General features: G+C 44.4%; 1 protein-coding gene across 1 annotated transcript in view; it reads right to left on the bottom strand.

Moving 5' to 3' along the window:
• FNDC3B (fibronectin type III domain containing 3B) overlaps positions 1 to 22895 on the bottom strand; it is a 297560-nt gene extending 274665 nt beyond the window's left edge. The window contains exon 1 of the mRNA XM_079315475.1: positions 22696 to 22895. The gene's annotated coding sequence lies outside the window, so the exon portion shown is untranslated. The remainder of the gene's footprint in view (positions 1 to 22695) is intronic.
• Between the last annotated feature and the right edge of the window lie 1686 nt (positions 22896 to 24581).

Genomic DNA, 24581 nt, shown 5'->3' with positions numbered 1-24581 from the left:
TAACACGTTACTCCAGCCTCAAAAAGTGCCACCTCAGCATGGTAAGTTCAGTGCTCTTTGACTAAACATTCTCTTGGGTGGTGGGGGTGCAGGGGAAATGGGGTAAATTTAACACACATAATCCTCATGTTTCCAAAAACAAATTCCAGCTATAAACCTTAAGAATGCCACACACCTACTAAATTCTTTTCTCTTTTTATTAGCACGGGGAAGATAGGGTACTTCACTAATGCCTCACCTCTTCATTACACTGCCTCCCTCCCACAAGTTTTACTGGATTGCCAAATACTTGTTGCTAAGTTTGAGAAACTTACAGGAAAATGAATCCTTTATGAAAAAACTTGTTGCTAGAAACACACACAAACAGGAAAATAGACGGTAAACAATAAATTCTCATTGTCTTTAATAGCCAAAGGTCTTTGTTCACAACAGCTACCCCAGAACACTCAGCCACATTCATGGGATTGAGTGAATTCTATCTGAAGTTTACAGAAGGAAGCATATACAAACAGCCTCACAAAGGTATTTTCCATGCAGGAAGCTACAAGCACTTCTCTGCTGCTCTGGCAGCGGCGGCCCCGCCGTCAATGGGAGAGCAGTGGCAGCAGTGCTAAGCACACTTTACTTTCACTGTGGGATTAACCAGATCACAAATCACCAATTAAATCCTGCTTTATGATTTAGGCTTTAATTCATTAATGAACGCAAAGGCAAAACACGCAGCAGAGCCTGGTGGAAGTCAGTAAGGAGAGCTTTGCTCTCCCTGTCCCAAGGGTCAACCCTCTTTGGGATTAAATGCCTTTTTAACCAACAGTGTTCAAAAGTCTCATTTTTATTAGAAACTAGTGGTCAATTGCTGCACATTGTTGACAGCAATAAATGCAATCACTGAATATTCAATGTGCAACTGGGCATGCTGGTGGTTCACTGCTACATAAAAGGTGTGCATTTTTTCTGTTCTCCAAAGCTTCTCACCACTTAAGATGGGAAAATTAGGAACTCATCTTCTGCAATGTACAAGTTTCCCTCCCCCACTTCCATTTTGTGGATTTTCTGCCAATAATATTGTTGAAAAATACATTCTTGAGGACAGGAAATATCCTGAGCAAAGGATATCTAGCTTTATGACACTTAAAATGTTGTGCATTCCTCCCGACCCGTGACTGCCCGGGCCAGCTGCCGGCATGCCAGAGCATGTGCAACGCCTTGGGGTGGCCAGGAAGGGCCCCCCCTGCAGATCCCCCCAGGATTCCAGCCTCACAGCTTTGGATAAACCAGCTCCTTCAGAGTTTGTCAAGATTTCCCTTTCCTGTGTACTCAGCCCCAGACATCTCCGTGGTCCAAAGAGACGTGAGGCAACGCAGCTTTCCAAGCACTGCTGGCTATCAGGAGCACATCCTCCCCAAGGTCTCCTGATAAGGGGCTTTAAAGCATGCCCACAACCCTCATCTCAACAGCCTAATCTGATGTAGGTGGCTTGCCCTTACAGAGATCCCTTGGTTTAATTTCCTCAACAACTGCACTCCACAAAAGCAAACATCCTGTCCCACTTCCAGAGCCAGATCCCAGTGGTGGCAGGCAGCTGCCAACAGCACAGGCACGAGGAGAGCAGGACAAGGGGCACAGATCCAGTTCTTGCTGGGGAGCCCCACCAGCTGTCCTGTTACAGAGCCAGTCCACCCTCTGGAATGGGCCAGAAGTCATGAGAATGGACTGATGCTGTGAACAAGTTTCACAGCTTTTCAAGCAGCCCCTGAGCTCATCCCATCCCTCAAATGGGGCCCCCATGACACAAGCTGGAGGCAAAACAAACATTGTTGATTGGACTTCTGCAGGTAATAGCAACTGTACAGAAATCCCAAACTTTTAATAGTCACCTAAGTTACTCAATGTAGGTACTGGGGATAGTCCCACCATCACCTGCTGTGCAACTCTTCCCTGCTTGACCAGCTCCAAGGGCCATGAAACAATATCAAAGTCGATGATTCATATCTAAATTGTTTGCAGTAGTCAGTACCTTACTTTTCTTAACCAAAAGCAGACAAATCTTTACAATCACACCCATTAAAATCAGGATTCAATCCCTTAAGGGCACTCTGACACTTCAGTAGCTTTCTGTCTCCTCCTATGAGGAGAACAGGCAAAATCCAAAGCTAAATGTGAAGGAGCAGCTGAGGCAGAGCCAAGGCTGCCACCTCTGGAATGAGGGCATCTGTTCCACAGGGAAAAAAAGAAAGCATTTCAAGAAATAAAAGCACTAATTCTGACAGCACAAAACCCCAGCCATGACATTTGGATCTTTTTAAAATACATTTCTCAAAAGGTTTTTAAGTTCCACTTTTTCTTTTAATAAGCATCCAAATCCAGCCTCAGTAATAAAAAATGTTTACACTTGACATCTTCACTAGTCTCTATTTAAATATCTTATCTTTACAAGAACACCACATCACTGTGGTTTCACTGGAGACAAGGGGCTAATGCTCCTGTAGAAGACCTCAAAACCAGCTACATTTTTAATATGCCAAAAATGATGGCGCTTCTTGGAGTGTTCTAATACAGCCTTAGCCAAAGGATATTCTCATGCCAATTAATTACTCCTACAACATCTGACAAGTTCATGGAGAAAGGAGATCCATTCCAAGGGAAGGTCCCTGTGCACTAGCCCTTGTGTCAGCACATGGACAGGGAGGTGCTGACTCTCCTAACTCTGTCTTAGAGCAATGTTCAATTCCACACCCAATGACCACCACAACATCCAGCAACACTGCTCACTAAGTACTGGACACCAGCCTTGGCACAGGTGTAAGTATATATTGATTAACTGACAGCAAATATAAAGATACAGTTAAAGTTTTAAGCAGCTACGTGGGATAGAAGAGAGAAGTCATGACTTTCACAAGAGATACCAGCTGCACCTCTTCTGGTGGCAGAGCACACCTAAAGATATTTACTCAACTCTGGCCACAGTTTTCATAAGAGTAAGTATTCCCTTTGAAAAACAGTTCTACAGAGAGAAATATGTATCTTGTCTGAACACCACATGCTTGGACACACTCAGGCTTCAGTCAGCACTGCAGCAACAAAAGTTTAATTGTAGTGTTTCTCATTTCTGTTGGCTTCCCCTTGTTAGCTGGCACAGGTTAGAGTCTACTCGGTGCCTCAACATCAATAACTGATGTTCAAAGTAAAATGCAAAAAAAGGACGTCTTGATCTGCTCACAAGCACAGAGCAAGCACTTTATAATAAAGTCATGTTTATTCCGGAACACTCGGTGCCTGGGGAAAACTTGCTTCTAGAAATATTGTGCTCAAAATATTTTATAGCCCCAGCAATGCCCACAAGCAAAATTTACTCCCAGCCAGTAGAGAGCATCACAACTGCCCCTCCACCTCTGACAGCTCCCAGGTGAAGCTTGCTGGTTTCTCAGGTATAACTCACAATGTTGGATTCATTACACCTTTGGGTCTCTGCTCTGAGATCACCTTTATATCCCACCACGAGCTCTCCAAACCCACCAACCTTCACCAAACTAGAGGGTCTGAACGTTGAAAAGCTGAAACCAAGACATTTCCAAGGGTGAGTGGCTGCATTAGACACAGCCAACAAGCTCTGACTAGACTGCAGGAGCGAGGAAGAGATTTTGGAGAGCAGTGTCTGCTCTGACACATCTGCCCAGAGGGCACAAAGAGAATAGAGCCAACAATGTAAGCAGAGAAATCTTTGTCCTCAGGTGACACAGGCAATCTACACGTGCCAAAACTGTTGTGCAATTAGTATGTTCTTAATTCTGTACCCTTAGAGAAGCATACTTAATCAAATGAAAGCAACATAATGCAAAATAAAGCAACCCAAATAACTAATTAGCTAAAAGATGCAGAATGGAAGCAAAATGAAGTGCCTAATTATGTATCTTCAGTTCAAGTGTATAGCACACTAGACCTATAAAGAAACCATACCACTTGCTAATTTAATCAAAACAATCCAACTAAACATCATGGTTGAATAAAATTGGAGAGAAAAAGTTAAGGAGGTAACAAAAGGGTTAAAGTCTTCCCAGTGAGTTTCACTGAAATCTTTTTAGTCCACTGAAGCTAAACGACAAACTAGAACCAAATTCACAAGATTCAAAGTCTGCCTCCTGACAGTTTTATGCAACACAATTCACTTGAAGACATTACATCAAAAAAATGAAGATTTTTGAGGTTTTCTCCAATATCCATAGAAATTGTACACTCTCCTGTACACTCAGCATTTATTCTCACAGCAGCATCTCAATTTGCACAGTCATTATGCCTCTTGCAAAATTGGAGTGGCAATAATTCATCAGGGGATAATTTCTTTCAAAAACCTTCATCCCCATTACTGCATTTCTTTGCCACTCAAACACACTCCAACACTGACAGTCTCAGTCGTGAATGTACAGTCTAAACACGAACCATCCAGGCTGATCAGATCACTGACAATTTCAAAAGCTTAAAAACTTAAGTGTTTTAGGGATAAATATCTTGGAAACAATGAAGCTCTGCTGATATGCATCAGAGAAAAGGCCACCTACGTGCTTGTCAAATTCTCATTTTTGTTCTAACCTGAATAACCACTACAGAAAACAAGCATCTGTAGGAAGGTGAGGGGAACAAAAAAGGTAATGGAGCATTTCAGAGGATATAAAGTCCCATCAGACACATTTCCAAATTCAGTTTCATAGACACTAACTGCCAAATACAATGAACATTGCTGAAGTTTGTTTCTGCATCTGGCTTTAGTTGTTTTCTTTTTAATTACATGTCACCTTCACTACTTCAGTAACAACACCTAGCATCCCAAATCCTTCCAGGTGTCCTGGAAATGGCACCAACACATTCAGCAGAGAAATGTTGTAGTATTTGAAAATACAGTGGAAATAGGTGTTTCCTCATAAAAACAAAACAATTGTTATAAAAATATAAGGCACTTTCAGTACAGTATACTAAGTTCAGTAAAATTTAGTCCTTAAGTAGGAATGCATGAATTTAATTGAATCAGATGGACTCAGAGCTCTCTCTCATTAGAAGTAGAACAGATTAAATGTCAGAGTATTGGCAAATAATAAGGGTAAAAAGACTGGGCTCTTTTGAGTTGTCTAAAGTACAATAATTGTCAATTTAAAGAGATTTTAAGGAAGACTTTAGAAAACCATTTTTAGAAATACTCAAGAAGCCTTAAGCTGCACTCAGTGCAACTTCCCATCAAGCCACATTAACAGTCCTCTAAAAAACAGAATTAACCAAAAAGATGCTTGGAATTCCTTCTGCATTACACAGACCTTCCCATCTGCAGTCTGGCATCCCAGCTCTCTCTCATGCCTCCACTGAAATCCTTGAGGCAGCCCTGGGCAGACAAAGCCTGCTGCCAAAGCTGAGTCTCCCAAATGTGGGCAAGGAATAACAGAGAGGGCACAGCACCTACACCAGTGTAGGGCACCCTGTGCACCCCAGATAAACCCAACTGAGCCCACTGCTCTAAGGGCAGACTCCACACACACACACACAGAAACATGACCCAGGGGCTACATCCCCAGGTGGAAAATCCAAACAGATCTCATTAATTGTTGCTCCATATCTCAGCTTGCTTTATTTTTTTTATGCATCCCAGTAGTTGAGACTTCCAACCAGCACATTAAAGGAGATGTTAATAATCGAGTTCTTTCCACCACCTCTACAGTACCTGTTACATTTCTGTTATCCATTCACACCTTGGCATTCCAGTGTTAGAGTTGTGCCTGCACTGCAGAGCTTGCTATCCCTTCCCCCATAAGGCCAGGAATAAAAGACCCATGGACAAGCACTTCAAGTCAAACACACCCTTTGCTATTTCAGGCTCTAACATAAGCAGATTACAGCTCAGCTGTGTCCTGTCTGAACTTTTGTTTCTCTCTTTCCAGTGCTGCACTAATTATCCCTGAGAAAAGACAGACTTTAATTAACAAGCAATGACCAACTTCTATCTATAAAACTCTTCCTTGCCATCCAAGTTCTGCCTCTAAGTAGCTATTAAACACTAAGTTTTAGCAGTGAGCTAAGGAGATATCCTTGCCATACAGAGTTAATGCAGAATTCAAACAAAGCAGGAGACCCAGGTCAAGGGGGCTGCCAGGGATGCCCTGTCCATGGGAGAAGACAGGATGGACCCCTGCCCATGGCAGAGCCTTTTTCAGAGCCCATGTGCTCTTGCTGCCAGGTTGGATGGCTGCTACCCAGTGCAACCTGCTTTGCAGTGAGCCAAGATAAAGAAAGACAGATCTCTGCCTCAAGCTGTTGAGAGGAGAAAGGGAAGATCTTTCTTAATGCCCTTTCATACAGGGAAAGTGCAAGGCCATCTCTTCAAACATGAGAAACAAGAGTAGACAGCTTCAAAGGAGGGAAAATTAGCTATTGGACAGGTAGCTAAAATAAAGACTGAAGGAGAACATGTGATTTAAACAAAAACCAGGCAGTTGAGCTGGTTCTTTCAGCTGGCACATCACCTGCTGAGGAATACCCCACAACTCTGCCCCCCTCAACACAGCAGAGCACTGAGGAGACCACGAGGCTGCACCTGCAGCACTTCTGCACTCACCTTCTGCCACCCCTTCTCCTTTAATGTGGGAGGTGGTGCTCAGGCAGAACAACCACTGACACTGATTCAAACAGCACAAGTACCAAAAGACTCAAGGCAAAGCACAATACACTTTTTGTCCATTTAACAAGGATGGCTCCTCTCTGCAGTCCACCCCAGCAGGAACTGCAGCACACTGGGGCAGCAGGCACAGGAGGGGCCCCAGGACACACTGTGCCCCTCTCAGGTACAGCAGGAGCCTTGCTGGACCCTCACTGCCTGTACCAGGATGGCCCTCAGCCAGCAGCAGGGAGACAGATATCCAAGGCTGGCTTCCAGAGCAGCCCAGGGACTTTTGACTCACTGAGCCAAAACAAGAATAAAGGGAGCAGGAGGCAGGACTGACCTTTCAGTAGCAGCTCCAGCTCAGGGCTGTGTCATCAGGGCACAAATTCACACTGATGTACATCAGTACTATTTTATCTAGTGATAGGCAGAAGGAGTTTGATCTCAGCAGCTCCTTTTTTAATATCATTATGTTTAACTACTTGAACTACTCCACCAAGCTCTGTACAGCAAACACTTGTGAAACCATTTCCTTCCCCCACTGACAACAACATACTTAGAGAATTATTTGATTTACACCACAAAGGGAATTCAAACATAGCTCAAGAGCAAACAAAACTTCCTGCACCATACACACTCAACCTATATAAGATGTGTGAATAAACCTCAGTGTTCTATTCTCCTTGTGACTTTTGTGCACTCAATACCCAACAGCTGCAAGTTTCATCTTCACAGAGCCAGTCAGAATCATCCCATGAGAACTTCTGAGTTACCACAGCAATCAAATGTTATTAGAGTGAGATTAATTGGAGTCAGTTTAGGTTTAGAACAATAAATGCTAATTTTCCAAAACTGAGGGGGAAAATGGACTTGAAAATAAAAATTATAGATAATTGTAAGCTCTTTTTTTTTTTTTCCCCAGAAAAGACAACTTGAAAAATTATGATTCTCTTGTTTGAGAAAGAAGAAAACTTAATCTAAAATCCTATCCTGATACCATGGTAAAAAGACAATAAAAATGTAATGCAGGATTCAAATGGGTAGAAGAGGGAAGCTAAGAATAGATAGTGAAATTTGGTAAGTGAAACCAAGGCTAAAGTCAAGACAAGTCAGACAAAGAAAAATAACCATGACTTGCAAGAAATAGAAAATGATCTGCATTATAAAACAAACTAAAGAGGACCGAACTCTAATAGTGGCATAACCCCACTACAAAACAGAAGTGAAAATAGGGCTAGTGATGCAGGGGAAAAGAGTTTAATGAATTCTTCTGTTTGGTATTTGGAAGAGCCACTAATCACACTTGTTGACTTACCCCAGAGGGCAAGTCAGTCCCAAAATCTTTCAATTAAATTTTGATCCAAACCTTTACAGAAATGCATGACCTACTGCCAATACTAGGACACACTGATGCAGAGGGATGGAACAGAGAGGGATGGTGCTGTGTTAACCCAGCACCAGCAGCTGAGAGGGAAGCAGGCTGCCCAGGGCAATTACAACCCATTAGTAAGACACAGCTTTCAGATAAAACAATCAAAAGTCAATGAAGGATTCCATTGATAAGGAATGCAAAGATAGGAACATAATCAGCATTGTCACTCCATATAAAATAGTCCTGTCAAACAAATCCAAGTGTGGTCTGGGCTGAGATTACACCTTTGGCTGGAGAGATATCTGTGTTAGCACATGTGTGTTCTTTAGCCAGTGGCTGACTTGGAACCAAGCAACACTGATAAAAGAGTTCACACTGCACAATCAAAATGGAATATCTCCAATGTATTAAGAGCTGGCCAGCCAACTGACCACAGATTAATGTGTGAGCTGATAACACCATGTGTGAATCAGCCAGGGGGTGCAGATGTGCCCCACTGCCCCACACATGGCACAGCAGCCCTCCCAAAGGGCTGGCATTTTTATAAAGTTCCAGGCTCAACAAGGACTGAACATTAAAGAACAGTAAGAACCGATGAGCAGAAGCAGGAGCCAGGCAAATCAGAGTTGGGCACAACATTAGAAATGAAAATCCCAAGATTAGCTACTGAAGTAGATGGAATCAGCCAGGGGAAGTGAGCAGTATTTCCTCCTCTTATGGAAATAAGACTTCATGTGCTCACCAGAAATATAAATTACAAGTAAGCCAGGATAACTTTATCCTTTCTAAGAAAGAACTATAACCTTACTAAATCAGGTGTATGCTGTACTGCCTACTGACAATTTTATTAGTTTGCAAAGACCTAGCTGGCATTTGCAAGGAAAACTGTTCTTGCCCCCAAACCACAGCAAGCCAGCCTTGCACAAAGGCTTCCTACAGATACAATACAGTATTCTGAGCAGAAGGCAAGTAGTTATTGCCCTCTTGCCAAGGAAACCTCCTCTGGGAGAGGCTTTCAGAGGCAGGAACTGCACACAGGCACTTGTCAAGAGCTGTGTTGGGGAGGGAAGCCCCCATATATGTGCAGACCACTAATAAGATTTCTAGTCCAGCCTCAACTGAAAAAAGCATCTCCAGTATTTTCACCTCTGTGTCTTGTTTTCTCAGCTGCAAAATGGGGATAATGAAACACATCACCTCTGTTAGTGCTCTGGTCTCTTCCAAGGGAAGAAGAACCAACATACTGGTTATTCACCAGTGTTTATTTAATGATTTCCTACTAAAATTGACAGCCTGCCCTGGCCAGTAACACTAATTATCACTTCATGGGATCTGTTTGACTGTTCACATTAAAAACTACAGCTTTACACTGCAAGTTTTTTCATATTGACCTTCCTAAATCAGGAAATGCTTAGCAGTTTGTGGGTGAGACTGAAACTAAACCAGCCAGCATTAAATAAAGCCCCACTGATCACTTCTGCTGTGCTCCTGGCTCTGCCAACCTGCTCAGGGATGCTCCCTCTGCCCCATTCCCAGTCAGCTCCTGGCCTCCCACCAGCACTTTCACCTCTGGAAACTGACTGAGTTCTTGTTGCCCATGTTAATTTTTCCTTTGCCCTGAAATCCCATCAGAACAATAAAAATCAACTCCAGCAAACTTTGCACCAACTCAGCCACGACTGAGCAAGTGGCCACAATGCGAGATGCTGTTCTCTGTTGTTTTATTAACTGCCCAGTCAGAGCAGTTTTAAGTAAAAATAAAAAAAACTAAAAAAAAAGCCAAACACTTTTAAGTGCACTGGCTTATTGTGATTTTTAATTAGCACCAGGATTTCAGATAGTGCACACCCATGGCCCCAGAAGGGGGGCGAGGGGAGTACGTGTGTGCGCTTGTGAAACCATTGTTCCTCCATCAAATACAGCTCATCCTCCAGCCCATCCGAGTTCCCAGCTGCCCAGTCACACAGCTTTTAAAAGTTCAACAGCTGGGTGTTTTATAACCCTGGAGAACTCCCAAGCCAATCCTTACTCACTGGCAAAGAGCCCTGGCCAAAGGCTGGGGACCCTGCGGGGAACTTTCAGGGCTGCACCTTCCTCCTTGTGCTGCTGACAAAGGCAAAGTCCACACTCACACACCCAGCACAGTGTTTTGTAAGCAGCAAATGACAGAGGCATGGGCAGTGGCTGGGATCCAGGATCTGCAACCATCTGCAAGTTTGCTTGGCTTTTGTTTCAGTTTCCAGCTGATGGATGGAAAGAAGCTCCCAGTTTTTCTGCATTAGCATAAAGACAATTAAAGCAACTTTTACCCTCCTCAAGCAGCTTGGGGAAAAAACACATCACAAGTTTAAATGAGTGTTGATAATATATTTAAGTAAAACCGGACTCTTTAAAAAAAGAAAAAACCCTCCCCAAACCAAAATCTCAGTTGTATCACAGAAAACAGCTTTGTCAACAAGTTGCTGTGACTCCCATTGCAGATGAAGAGACTCAGATGAAAGTCTGCAGAATTCTGCATTCTCCTCTCTCCAAAGAAACATTAATTTCTGCCTGACACAAAAGCATTTCTGCTGGGAAAGGGGAACACCACAGGTCAGTACAAAAGCAATTTCAGTATAGCTACCAAGCAATTAGCTGGATAATACCTTCTCTACATGGTGATTTTTTTTCCTCTTCCAGAGTCCTGGAGCCAGCAGAACTAGAAATTTGCTGGCTTTATAGCCACTTCTGAAGTTGCAAATGACTAAATTTAAATTTCCCTTTCCTTATCACTGGTAGTACTTCTACTTTGGCATTGCAGATTTGTTCACTGATTTCACACTTTAAAAAACTTTTACCTTGCATTTTCATATCACTTCCATCTTCTATCAGCAAACAAATTCAGACATTTTGATTTTTAAATATTTAAATTCACATTCGTATAAGCCTGACTGTTACCTTTTTTCCCCTAAGACAAATTGTAAACAAAAGTTTATCTTGCATTCCGATTTTGCTTTGAAGTCTGTGATTATCAAGAATTAACATACTCTTTCCTAGAGATTATCATTGGAAAAGTTTTGGATACAAACCTCTCCACTTTGATAAGTGATTCACCACTTTTGGAAAACACCTTTATTGTTAGACCTGATGTTCAAAGCTCTTTGAAAGCTGCCCATCTCCTTTCCTGGAACTATGTTACCTTCTACCGATAAAAGTAACACTAGCTGAAAATGAAATTCCACCAGGACTGCAGCCATACTGAAGTTGCACCACTAGTATTGTACAGTTCTGCACATGCATAACTTCAGGAGACTTGAAAAAAGTTGCCAGTTGAAGTTGAATGCTAGTTCACAAAAAAGTAAGGATATTTATAAAATTTTAAAAATTTTTAAATTATAAATAAATTATAAATTATCAATTAATAAATCTTGCAGCTGCAATGAATGCCCACAGTACTTTCATCAGACTATATTCCATGTACTCTGTTCTCCCACGTCCTTGAAATCCACCTTGTTCATTCCTTATTCACATATGGAAATATCAGTCCCATATTCTTTAATTGCCTTGCATTAAGCCCTGTACATTAGTGCTTAGGTCTTTCTTCATGCCATTAAGTTGGCTCCTGTTTAGATAGCTGGGTTTGGTTTGGACTAAGCTGCTTGATCAAATTCTAAAGTTTCCATTTATTGACATCTTGCATCCTCTCAATCATCTGCCAGCACTGGCTTTTGGCTTAAACAGTCCTGTACACCTTCAGTGTTTACCTCTCTGATGGATTTAGAGATAGTAAAGTTCATTGGAACTTCTTTCCTGTAAATATTTCCCCATCTCATCTTACGAGAAGGGCTTTCCACACTTCCAGTCATGCTTGTAACCCTTGCCTGTAACTCTACCCCTTCAAATTTACCCATCTTTCACTAACATAGGTGATCAGAATGCATACACTTTCCAAAACAAATCCCAGAAGGACTTGCAAAATAGTGTTAATCTCCCTTCCCATCTCTATTCAAAGCAAAATAAGATTCCCCCCTTGGGTGGGTACCTTTCTTCACGGCTGTATAACCACTATCAGACCACATTCACAGTTTGGTTGAGCACCTGCACAACAAAGTCTCCAGATTTGCTTGAAGAAACTTCAGTGCTAATATTGATCACAGAGGTCAGGGAGAGCTGATGTTGGCAGAAAAACAAAGAAAACCTTTGTCTAATACACTAGAATAGATAAAAATGGTATTTATCTGTTTCTTCCTTCCAACTGTGTATCTTGTGTATGATGACAGAAGAGTTGTTGCTTTCCCTCCCCATCTGCCAAATCCTTTCATAAATGCACAAGTTGAATATTGCAAAACATTTTCTGAGAAAAACAGAGATATGCAAAAAATACTCAATCGGTGATATTTTATACAGCATGTAGCCAACACAAAATACTCACTGAAGAACCAATCAAATCTTCAAAATTTTTAAGGAAAAGTTTTCTTCATTTGCATCACCTACACTTAGCATACAGCTCCCTCAAATCGTCTTGCACTTGCCAGGCAATAGGAGCAGGAGGAGGGACAGTCCTGGCAGGGAGCACAGGCAGGACCTCCCTGCACCCCTGCCCAGCCAGCCATCCTGGGGAACCCTTCAGGGACCCAGCAGACCACAGCTGCACCTCACTCCTCTACAGAGCCAGGACACGTCAGGAAAAAAAAAAAAAAAAAAAAGTACACATCCATAATTAATGGAAAATAACTCTTCTGAGGACAGAAGAGGAGGGAAGCTGACAGATCCAATCTGCCATCCCCATACACTTTCTAACCCCAATACAAGTGAGGTTAGTCCAGGCAGCAGGCCAAGGCTTTGCTTTTCCCTCCTGAGTGAAAGGACAGCGCTGCTGCTGCCACGTCACTCACACACAGCCAGAGCAGCACTTGTATCCCCAGGCAGCACTGCCACAGCCCCAGGCAGCACTGCCACAGCCCCAGGCAGCACTGCCACAGCCCCAGGCAGCACTGCCACAGCCCCAGGCAGCACTGCCACAGCCCCAGGCAGCACTGCCACAGCCCCAGGCAGCACTGCCACAGCCCAGCACTGCACAGCCAGGCAGCACTGCCACAGCCCCAGGCAGCACTGCCACAGCCCTGCAGCACTGCATCCCCAACCAGCACAGCCACAGCCCTGCAGCACTGCATCCCCAACCAGCACAGCCACAGCCCTGCAGCTGCAGCACAACATCCCCAGGCAGCCTGGACCCCATCTGCTCCAAGGTGCTGCCAGCACTGCCCAAGTGAACTCTGCCATGTAAGAGTGCATTACTGCATTTCACCGTGAGAGAACGTCACGGAACCTTCAATTACAGCAGGGCCAATAATAATAATACGCTTGGTCTACTTGCAAACTGATCCAGTCAATGCTATTTTTTCCATATCTTCACATATCTGTATTTTCTTTGTCCCAATTCTCACGTTTCACTCGTCTTCCTCCCCTTGCACTAACTCAACAACTGAGGATACACTGAAATCAATACACTGTAATCTAGAAAAATCTAACAAAAAAGGGAATAGAGAAATAAGGATTTACTAAGATCAGAAAGGACTCACACATGCTAGCAAGGGCAGGACTGGAGTAGTTTAGAAGGCCTGAGAAAATGAAAAAACTTTTTGCAGCAACATTTTAGAGCATAATATCATCCTGTTCGACTGCATGATCACAAAATGCCCAAAGGAAGTGAAACCGTTGATGCCTAACTTCAGAGTTCTAGATCCACAAATATTGCCTTTACAGTAACACAGCAGCTCTCACACATCCACTGAAGCAACCTATTCAGAGGTGCATGAAAATTCAAGTGTAGCCACCTTGTTCCTTACACAGATTGTGGTTACAGAAGTATCTGAATGACTTGACTCTTACCTTTTATCCAGAAGTGGCTGCTGTGGAAGAGATCAGAGATCCTTCTGGTAGCACTCAGTAGAATTGCCTAATTTCCACCACATCACCATTTCCTGCCCACTGAACAAGGCAGCTGGAACAGCTGGACAAGCACGTCCAGCTCTATTAACCAAGAGGGGAAAGGGCAAAGATAAAACACCACACACGCCAGAGCTTGCAGAGAGAAGACACTTAAATGAGGTAACAAGACAATTCCTCTCCGTTTCTCATATCCAGTTGTGGGTGTGCAGTGCCCTGACTGCTGCTTGCAGTGCTTGCTGACCTGAGGAACAGCCCTCAAGTCAACAAAAATTTGCACTGTGTCTAACGAAGTCACAGAGGATGTTTATGTTTTGTGCAGTCACTAAAAGCACCGCTGAACTTAACAAGCAATAATAAAGATCTGTTAGAGCAGCATATGGAGTTGCAAAAATAAACATGTGCAGAGCAGAAAGAAACAAGTTAATTTCACCACCAGCTGACACACAAGAAACAAGGATTAAGGCTCAGATCATAGATTCATGAAATGGTTTGGGTTGAAAGGTTCCATGAAGACTATGTAGTTCCAACCCCCTGCCATGGACAGGGACACCAGCCACTGTGTCAGGCTGCTCCAAGCCCTGTGTAGCCTGGCCTGGGACACTTCCAGGGATCCAGGGGCAGCCACAGCTTCTCTGTGACCACCCTCACAGTAAAAAACTTGTTCCTACTATCTAAGCTAAATCTATCTTTTCAGTCACTACTTTTATGCCAAACTCTGCAGAACTTTTGCTTTGTGGAAAAAATCTCAGAATTCCTCTTTAGCCATAAGATTTCTTGTGCATTGGTTATAGTCAGCTAAGAATAATGTAACCTGCATGTTCAATTTCAAGTAAGAGTGTGACCCTAGAACTCCATCTAGTACTAAAACTCTCAATGAACCTTATGCTGCTTCCTATTTATGGCATTTTAACCTCCTGGCATGGTAGGAACAGCTGAGTGCTGCCCAGTACTCCACAGTGGTCATCCAACAGGACATTGTCTAGGTCTCTGGTGAAATCCATAGGATATTTCTTATTTCTGAACATAACATTATTACCTCACCAACATCTAAGTCAACCACAGTGGGAAATACAAAATCATTTGTGTTTGGTCCTTTAAGGTTTCTGTATACTGACTTCTGTTGTTTTGAAGTGCTGCTGAACTAAAATGTAATTTAGTTTTGTAACAAAGAAACCAAAAGGAAACACACAAACAGAAAGTTACATAAGAAGACACCATGGGAATGAATTACCTACCTGCTTGAGTGCAAGCAGAACACAGAAGTATCAGAAAACCAGGCTCCACTTCTGCTTATTGAGTGTTTTATCAGCATTATCAGAGACCAGGAAAGTATCTACAGCAGCCTAAATAACAAACTTCTGACTAGAGAACAGTGAGAAATTGACTGCCAAACAAACTGACTTACAAACATATGAACTTATACCCTGAAATGCCATAAAATTAACCCTTTATCCTCAAAACATCCAACATACATTTCCTTCAAGTACAAAAGGAGGTTGAACTCTTCAGAGCAGAGCTGACAGCCTGCAGGGTCACAGAGCACAAAGAGAACAGGGATCAGTCTTTTGGCTATTGAGTCATTTTGAACTGATCCAGAATCTTAAGTTTTGTTTCACTCCACAGTTCCTACAGGGGATTATTTGTGACACGGTGACATCTTCTCTGCTCCTCCAAGCCACCTCAGGTCACTCATTTAAGAGGAGACAACACGTGTACATGTTCAGACATCAACACAGACATACTGAAGTACCACTTATATACTGAATTTATATTTATTTTTTGCCATCTCTTTTTCTTTTCTTTAACACCACCAACTTTCTGCAGCTCATCCTGCTTCTGGGTTCTAAGTTCTCCACAACCACGTGCAGTTTAACTCCTTCCAACACTGCCACAAAACTCAAGGCCACTTCACCATACTGCCAATCTCTCATAAAAAGACCCTTCCCAACCAAGCCAGGAAACTTGTGACCCATTTTCCCTCCTTATACAGCTGGCTGGGACCTGTACCATTGACAATGCCTCAACTATGATCCAAGGAGAAGCACCTGTGGCCCTGCAGCTCTTCTGAAGCACATGAGGACCACATCCCACATTTCCTGGGTCATTGTACCCACCCTGGGGCCAAGACACAGCCAGCTGGGCTGCAGTGCTGGCACACCCCACTGCACATGTGGGTGGACACATCCTCCCACCCAGCAGACTCAGGTCCACATGCCTGCACTTTTAGTCACACAAAGACCACACATCACAGCCAGGGCGTGAGCAAGAGCATGAAGCAAAGGCAAGAGGACAGAAGGGAATGCAGAGCCCCACAAACACAGATCTGCTGCCCCTCCCTCACCCACATCTGAAGCATTCAAGAAAAGCCAGCTAAGAGCAAACACTGTGCCAAATTAAGGATTGTGTCTCTAGCTGCTCAGTTCCCCAGACAATTGTCAGATGGGTTGCTCAGGAGGGACACTCCTCCTGTGACCAAATGCTGCACCCCAAGCCCCCAGCCTGGAGCACAGGAGTAGAAGAAACCTCACTGCATGGCTGAGAATCACCTTTAACAGCTTTGCAACCAACAGAGTATAAATCTTAGAGATCATTAGAAGGAAAACTCTACTGTAGGATCAAGAATCATGGGTGGCTAATGAATAAGCATGTTAAAGAAAGGATGGGCAAGCATGACACTGAGAAAAGCAGACCTTGGAATTAAAAACAAACAAAAAACCTCCCTAAAGCACAAGTCAAAGGCACAAAAACAGAGTAAAAAACAGTTGTTTTCTTTCATTTGCTTTTCTGTGAGCTGCCACAGCTTCTAACACTTTCCAGCATTTGAAAATGAAGACTTGTTGCTCTCTCCTCCCTAAGGCAGGCTTTGAAAACAAATTTCCTAGTTAACCTGCCAAAGCAGAAGATGTGATAGCAGCTGAACATCCCTCTTCCCTGCTCAGGGGATGACTCAGAGGAAATCAGCCCTCAAGAAATGTGTTGCCATCCTTCAGACAATGCAACCAAATAGGAACAAATTCCTCACCTTGAAAGTTGTGGCTTCCAAGGTAGCTACAGCTCAATACAGGGCTGTATAATAGGGGAACATTAACATGGTTGGGAGAAAATCTAGTTTATTTTTAACCCTTGTTATCAATTTTTAATAGTTAATAAAAATATATCTCCTAACAAGACTATAACATCATTTCCTCAGAGCTTTAGAGTAGCACAAAAGAACAGGACATAAGCATGTTCTGAGCAAAGTAAAATAAGAAAATAAGACCAACACAAAAAATGTTCAAGCCAACCAAACACATCCCTCAAAGCCAAACACCAATTACTATCTGCTACAAGGACAGAAGAATACACAAAAGCATGTATGCAACTAGGTCCCAAACTTGCATCCAGTCCAAATGCATCCAGAAGGATCATGTACATGGTATATTCCAACTTGCCTTACCTTGTCACAAAAGGAGGAATGTATTCCACTTCTACCTAAGCCATTATTCCTGATATTCTAACATCATAGGAAAATACTGAGTCCCCCAGTAAAGCAACACCCTTCATGGATTCAGTCAAGCCAAGGCTGCATCTTTGCTTTTCCAACTCACTATTTCTATCAGAAGTTGCAGGAAAAAAAAAAATCCACTATTTGGGAATGACAGACCCCAATATATTCCACAAGCTCTGCAGTTCTCACTGGATCTCTCCTACTCTGTTAATTCATTCTAATGAAGTGATGCTTCTAGTTGCCATACATTTGCTAGTAACAAGACACTGAAAGCAATTCTTTCCCTTCTGTGAGCTGGCACAGGAGTCCACAAAAAATACAGGCTGACCAGAAAGAAAGCTACCCAGTGCTCTCATTATCCACAAAAGCTTTCACCTTTTTTTTTCTCTTCTGCATTATTCCACATCAATAAATACATAAGGAGCAGAGCACTGTGTAACAGTGAGTAATGTACCCAGATCAGTTCAAGTGTCTGCAAGCATAAGGTCACTTATGTTAGGTGAATTGTCATTGAATAGGGACATACTTCTACAACAAAGGCAAGTTATAAAGTGGAATGAATTCTTTCAGCTAACTAACCATACACTAAAGGAAAATGGTAACGTCATCCTGAAACAAATCAGGACAGCTCTTTGCTCTCATGCTGTTTCTGCTATCAAGGTCCAAAATAATCACTCCATCTTACTTTACTACAGTTCTGGGGTCGACTAAAGAATTGTGTAGAAATATTTGGGGCAAAAGACAACACCAGGATTTAGGTTAGAAACACTGGCATTTTATTAGTGGGTGACTGAAAAACAAGGGGCAACCATTTAAAATTAACAGCTGCACAGGGGCCCAGAGAACCTGCAACTAAGCAGTGCAGATTGATTTTGCTAGTTTAGATTAAAAGTATGGGGAAATCTGCCCACAACATCCCAAGCATCTCTGGGGGTGGCAAGGGTCATCTAAAACTGTTGTTCACTAAAGTTTTTATTAACCTCTTGAAAGGAATTTCTCTCTTTTCAAAGTATTGCATATGAAACATTCCTGGAAGCATGAAGTCTATGTTTAAATACATGTATGCACACATTCTATTATTAGAGTTCTTTGCAAGGACCTAATAATAGAAATGTCCATAATTATGTATAAGGCAGTGATAAGAGACCAGGATGTAAAGCATGTTTTAAGGTATTTGCATTGCTGCACAGAATTGCCATACACTAACTTAACACAGAAAAATCAGACAGGCTTATCACCTTCATCTCCAGACAATTCAAGTGTTTGCTTCCAGTTATTCTAAATCTAACAAATAAGACAAACCAAAACACAACAGCAGATACTCCTGTTCTGAATCCATCTTGTCACTGCACTGAGTACCTTCTAGAATGAGGAGCAGATGCCAGAACAAGCAAATGCCACATATCAGTTTTGTCCTCAAAAATAAACTAGAAAATATACATTTAATTACTTCGGAACTGTTTGTTGCTTCATGTTACAAAATTACTTTGGAACTGTTTGTTGCTTCATGTTACAAAACTAACACTATACATAGTTGCAGTTTACTAAGAGTATCCACATGCCAATTTCTAGTATATCACCAATATAAACTGTCACCACTAGGAAAACAAATAGAAAATGTTTCCTATGCTATTGGCTTTTTGTCTTATCTGCTAACAAACACCACAATTTACTTGTAAACAAAGGATTCCTCAGATGAAACACAGAAAGCATGTCACTGGAGAAGCCCTACATTTTAACCTCTAAGCTCAAAGAAACCCATCCTTTTGCCAATTAAAAGCACCACAAAGATTTGCTCAAAGCTGCACTACCTGGAACCTCCAGGGAACATTCCTGCTCAAGAACAGACTTTAACACAGACGATGCTTTCCTTGTGTACTTGCTCAACAGCACCATCATTTTTCATCCAGAGCAAAGCACAGATTTAACATCTACAGCAGCATTTCTGAAAGGCAACTCATCTCTCCAACACTGTTGCAAATTCCACGATAAATCACATTTAATTAGTTTGCGCCGGTTTTTTTTTCCCCTGGCTGTCTAGAATCCAACAGCGAGCAGGCTTCCAACTTCAATTTTGCAAAGAAGTGCTTAGAATAAACTGATAAAAACAGCAAGCACCACGTCCCCACTGGAAGCTGTTTGGAGTTATCACTGACACACCAGCATTCCTGCCTGTAGATGGCTTTTCACCGCTGTGCATCCAGCGGCTCCTATTTCCACTGCCTTGTTTGAAGAACTTCCCTCTTCCCACATACCTTCCATCTCCAGGGACAGATCACACAGGGACACTAAACCTTGGCCGTAAACAACACGAGTTTGGACACTGCTGTTTCCAAAGGAGCCTGCAGCACTCAGCAGTGCAGAGACAATCACTGAGGCACAAATCCTCCGGGCAACGCTTGAGAAACTCTCTGCCTCACCTCTATTTTGCACAGCTGAGATTTACACAGGGCTCTGCTGGCTTCTTCTGCTATTTATTTTATTTGCTGCACACTAAAGGCTACTGCAAACAAATGGGATCTCGATAACTTGTGGCACGCTGCTCAAAACAATTCCAGTGCACTGGGATGCTATTTCCCAACTTTAAAGCTGACACCACATCCTTGGTGGAGTGACAGGATGCTCTCCCAGTGTGTCCCAAACTCCAAGTCTGGGAGTCACCCCATCTTCCTCATGTATTTTCTTTGGATGGAAGAGTCAGGCTACAGCAAGGAGAAAAGCACTGTGGAAAGTAATTTGTTTGATTCAGGTGTGTTCAGGCTCTGGGCTTTTTATTTAAATTACATATATTTAGCAGGCATTTATCCTCACATTACAAACATTTATTCGTACTGTAAATGTTGGCTCTGACAACCTACATTTTTGAGGGAAAAAGTCAATTATACTTACTTCATTATTCATGAATACAACCGCACACACGCAGAAGTTTGCTGCATGGTCTATATATATTTTCTTGCACAGATTTATGAACTGCAGAAGTTTGACTGCCCTTAACTGCTTCTCTTTCTCAGAAGACATAAAGGAAACTATAAAATGAGGAGAAAAAAACCCAAATTCTCCGTAAAGAAAGAGGTATGATGGAAAAAACTTTCACACGTATAAAAAACAGGGCCAGGATAAACACATTTCAGATTGGAAGTTACAAACTTTTCTGGGACTAAAGATAAAATACTTGCAGTATGGAGTTACAGCTCTAAGCTTCTTGGCTATAGCGGAATATCAGCTTATTTTGGCTGCTAACTACCTTCATTTCTTATCCTTTGGCCAACTATAGGCGAACAGTATGAAAAAGCCTCTCATTGCTGTCCCAGCAGTGACCTTAAACCCAAACCAGATGAGTCCCTAAGGCAGAAAAAATACAAAAATAAAAAAAACCCAAAAAATAAGAATAAGATGATATATCACCTTCCACACAGACTCATCTCTGAGCTACATTATAAGCACAAAATAGCTAAAAGATACTGAACTGGGAAGAACAATACACAATACTTCTGGAGCAGCAGACGTTTCTGCCACAGCAGGGTCCCAACACAACCACAAATCACAACCGCTTTGAAACTAACGAGAGGGAACCACAGAAGTGCTGAAGATTAAGAGAAAAGCACTAACAGACCGCTTCTGTGCGAGACCCGAAATGACCCCGGGAACACGGCCAAGAATCATTTTCTTACTGGTAGCACCGGCAGCGTGTTCAGAGAAAGGCACACGGGCCCTAGGTGGGGACGGGGCCGGAGGAGCAGGATGCTCCCGCTCAGGAGGCAGCCTCAGCCATTCCCGAGGCTCATGGAAGCGATGCCTCTATCGGGATTTGCAGCCAAGCACACATTGTGTCACCCGTGTCCAGAGCAGCCGCTCCCCATCAGAACAAAGCGCAGACCCAGAGCGGGATAGGCACTGAGGCACTGCCAGGCCTGGCACTCGCAACCTTTTGTAAGTAAGCTCTGCTGCTGCAAATAAAGGTTGAGAAATAGTGTTCTGAGCTTAAAAAAAAAAAAAAATCTGTGGAAGTTTGAAATGCCATTACCTAGCACATTGTTAAACTCGAGTTAGACTGGTTTGGCACCTTTCAGGAACGTACTGAGCCCTGTGTTCTGCAGGGTAAGTGGTTAAGGGATGCAGCAGCTGTGGTTAGGGCACAGGTAACTGGGAGAGTGAATCCTGTTCTCACAGATCCTGCACGGAGTTCAAATAGCAAATAAAAAAAATTCCTAAATAAAATAAATTAAAATCCCGCCAACACGGAACTCCAACCTCTCCATACCTCAGTTCCCCCTCCATCCCCCGATGGGGTAACTACCCCTTTAAGGCCAGTACTTTTATATACTCAGAAAGACACAAAGAAATGCAAATGAAATACAAAATTACTAATATGGTGAGAGGCAGGCTTGCCCCGCGCCTTCTATTCTACAAATATAGATGGGACAAATGGTTCGTTACATTTAACTCCAAGCCGCACTACCTCCGCCAAAACCTTATTTAAATAGCACATTTCTGAGAACCGGGAAGGGGGGGATGCAGCTGTGGTCTTAACCTAAGAGAGGTTAAGCTTTTAAAAAGAGTTGTTCTTTTTTCACTCTGTCTGCTGGTCGCATGCCATTTTAAAAAGGTGTCTGGCAAGCAAAAATAAAAAGTTTCCAGGGCTTTCCTTCCCCAAGCCGCCTCTGCCAGGAGCCGGGCGGGGAGGACGCGGCCGAGAGAAGACGGTCGCGCCTTTCTCCAGCTTTTTCTCCAACATGCCCTCTGGATCCCGACGTTCTGGCGGCGGAGGAGCCCCCGGTTCCTCCACCTGCCCGCAGCGCCGGCCGGGCAGCGGGGCTGCGGAGCGGGGCGCGGCTCGGGGGGCGCCGCGGGCAGGAGCCCCGCACACACCCGCGGTGCCCGCGGCCCCCGCCAGCGCCGACCGCTCCCGCACTTCTCCTCCGGGAGCCGCAGCGGGCGGGGAGGGCGGCGGCGATGACAGCGGCCGGGCCGGCCGCCCCCGGGGACAGGCAGCCGGGCGGTGCAGGAGCGCCCGTCCCGCCGCCAGCCCCGAGCGCGGCCGCTCCCGCCCGCCCGCCGGGCGCTCCCCGCGCCGGGGGGGAGCCGGCGGGGCGGCGAGAGAAACTTTCCACCGAGTGCGGCCGCGTCCCGCCGCCGAACAAAAGAGCCGGGACCGGCAGAGGCGCGGCGGGGCGGGGGACGCGGCTGCCCGGCGCTCGGAGCGCAGCGGAGCCGCGGGGCTCCCCGCCCGGCACCCGCTTCCCCGCGGCGCCGCCGCGTCCTTACCTGCGGGAGGGCGGTGCGGGGCGGCGAGTCCCGGTTAGCTGGAGCGAGTGCCGGGAGGGCTCGGCGGGGATTCCGCCATGTCAGTGATGTCGGCACCACATGGGGCCCCGGCCGGCCCACGCTACCGCGCACTCTGGAGTAGCGGCTCCCGCCGAAAAGGCGGCCGAGGCGGGCGTGGGACGCGGGCCAGCCCCGCTGCCGCTCCGCCCCCGCGCTGCCGGGGCGGGCGCTCCGCGAGGGGCGGGCATGGGGCGGGCACGGCGCCCGGCCCCGGATCCTTCCCCTCCCGCTCCGTTCCGCCGTGCCCGCCGCGGTCCGCTCCTGCTTACTTGGAATCGCCGGGGTTCGGGATGCTCCGGTCCAGCCGCACACCCTGCAGCATCGCTGTTGCCGCTAAACCCCATCGCGCAGCGTCGGGTCCGGCCGCCTCTTTAACACCTTCGGGATGGTGACTGCACCGCCATCCGCTTCAGTGCCAGACCACCCTTAAAATAAAACATTTGTTTCTCATGTCTAATCTGAATCTCCCCTATCTCAGCTTAAGGCTGTTTTCCTCTCACTGAAGGTGCGGGAGAAAAGAGCATCCCCCAGCTGCTACAATCGCCTTTCAAGGACTTGTAGAGAGGGATGAGGTCTCACCTGATCCTTCTCTTCTCCGGATTAAACAGACTCTCCCACAGCTGTTCCTCATACAATATGTTTTGTAGACCCTCCACTTACTACCAAATGTCACCCGGGACCACACGTGCCCCACTGAGCCTCCCCCTGCCCCTAGCAGGGCTGTGTGATTGTGATGGATGTTGGAAAGTTGTCACCAAAATGCCATTTCTGACAGGGTAGCCCTTTGCCCAAGCCGTTCCAGGCTGAGCTCAGTGCCTGTCCCCATCCATGTCCTCCCCTCGGTGCCTGCTGTTGGTTGCTGCAAAGGCAAGGTCTGTGCTCCCATCAGTGTGGTCATTCCTACATTCCCATCCGCTGGGAGCAAGGAGGAAAAATCTCTAGGCAATATTTTTCAGGGCTAAAGAAATGCTCTGACTTATTAAATTGTGCAGCCCAAAAGAAGAGAGGTTTATCTGCTGGGTGGGAAGAGAGCCCCAGGGAGGAGCCATGGTGTTCATTCATCTCTCAGCGCCGCATCCAAGCTGTGCAGGACCACGACTGAGCTTTAATCTGCTACAGGAAAAGCTTAAAATAGGACTTGGCCTTACCCCCACCACAGATTGCAGCCGTGCTATGAAGGGTCTTTTGATTTAGCCTTGGTCCTTGGGGAAGCCAACCTTGCTCTGCAGGAGCTCATCGCCCACACGTCCTGTGCTCTGCCTCCTCTCCATCACTATATTCCTCAGTGTTACTTTTCCCAACAGCTTTTATCCACTTTATCCACCAGAGCAAGGTTTCCATTCAAAAACTGGAAAACCCTCTGGAGTCTGAGGCAGCCCAGGTATATTTTCTTCAGCTTCCATTAAAATATCAACACAAACAGTTTTCCCATATGACTCCTTGATGTTCTGCTTCTTGCTGAAACACACGCTAAAGAAAAATCAGTTTGGCATCAAAGCTGAGTAAAAGCATCGTGCCCAAATAGGCTGGGTTTGGGGTTTTTTTGTACATGACTAAAACCCAGAAAAATGAAAACAAAGTTATCTGAAATAGATAATTCCTATGAAAATAACAAATAGGCAATTTTCCCATGGGAAGGATTTTTCAATGTGGAATGGTCAGCCAGCACTAAGTATTGTTCGTTGTTAATTGCAAAAAACTTTTGTAATGCATAAAATCTAAAAGTAGAAAAATGGTTTGTTTTATTATTGACCCAAAACACGCAAAATTTTTGATGGTCCTGGATAGAGTTGCAAACCAGATGAGATTAATTATTCACTAGTAAC

This window comes from Erithacus rubecula, assembly GCF_903797595.1.
Source record: "Erithacus rubecula genome assembly, chromosome: 11".
Classification (NCBI taxonomy): Eukaryota; Metazoa; Chordata; class Aves; order Passeriformes; family Muscicapidae; genus Erithacus; species Erithacus rubecula.
Note: the sequence above shows the minus strand (reverse complement) of the source record. Positions and strands in the feature narration are given on the sequence as shown.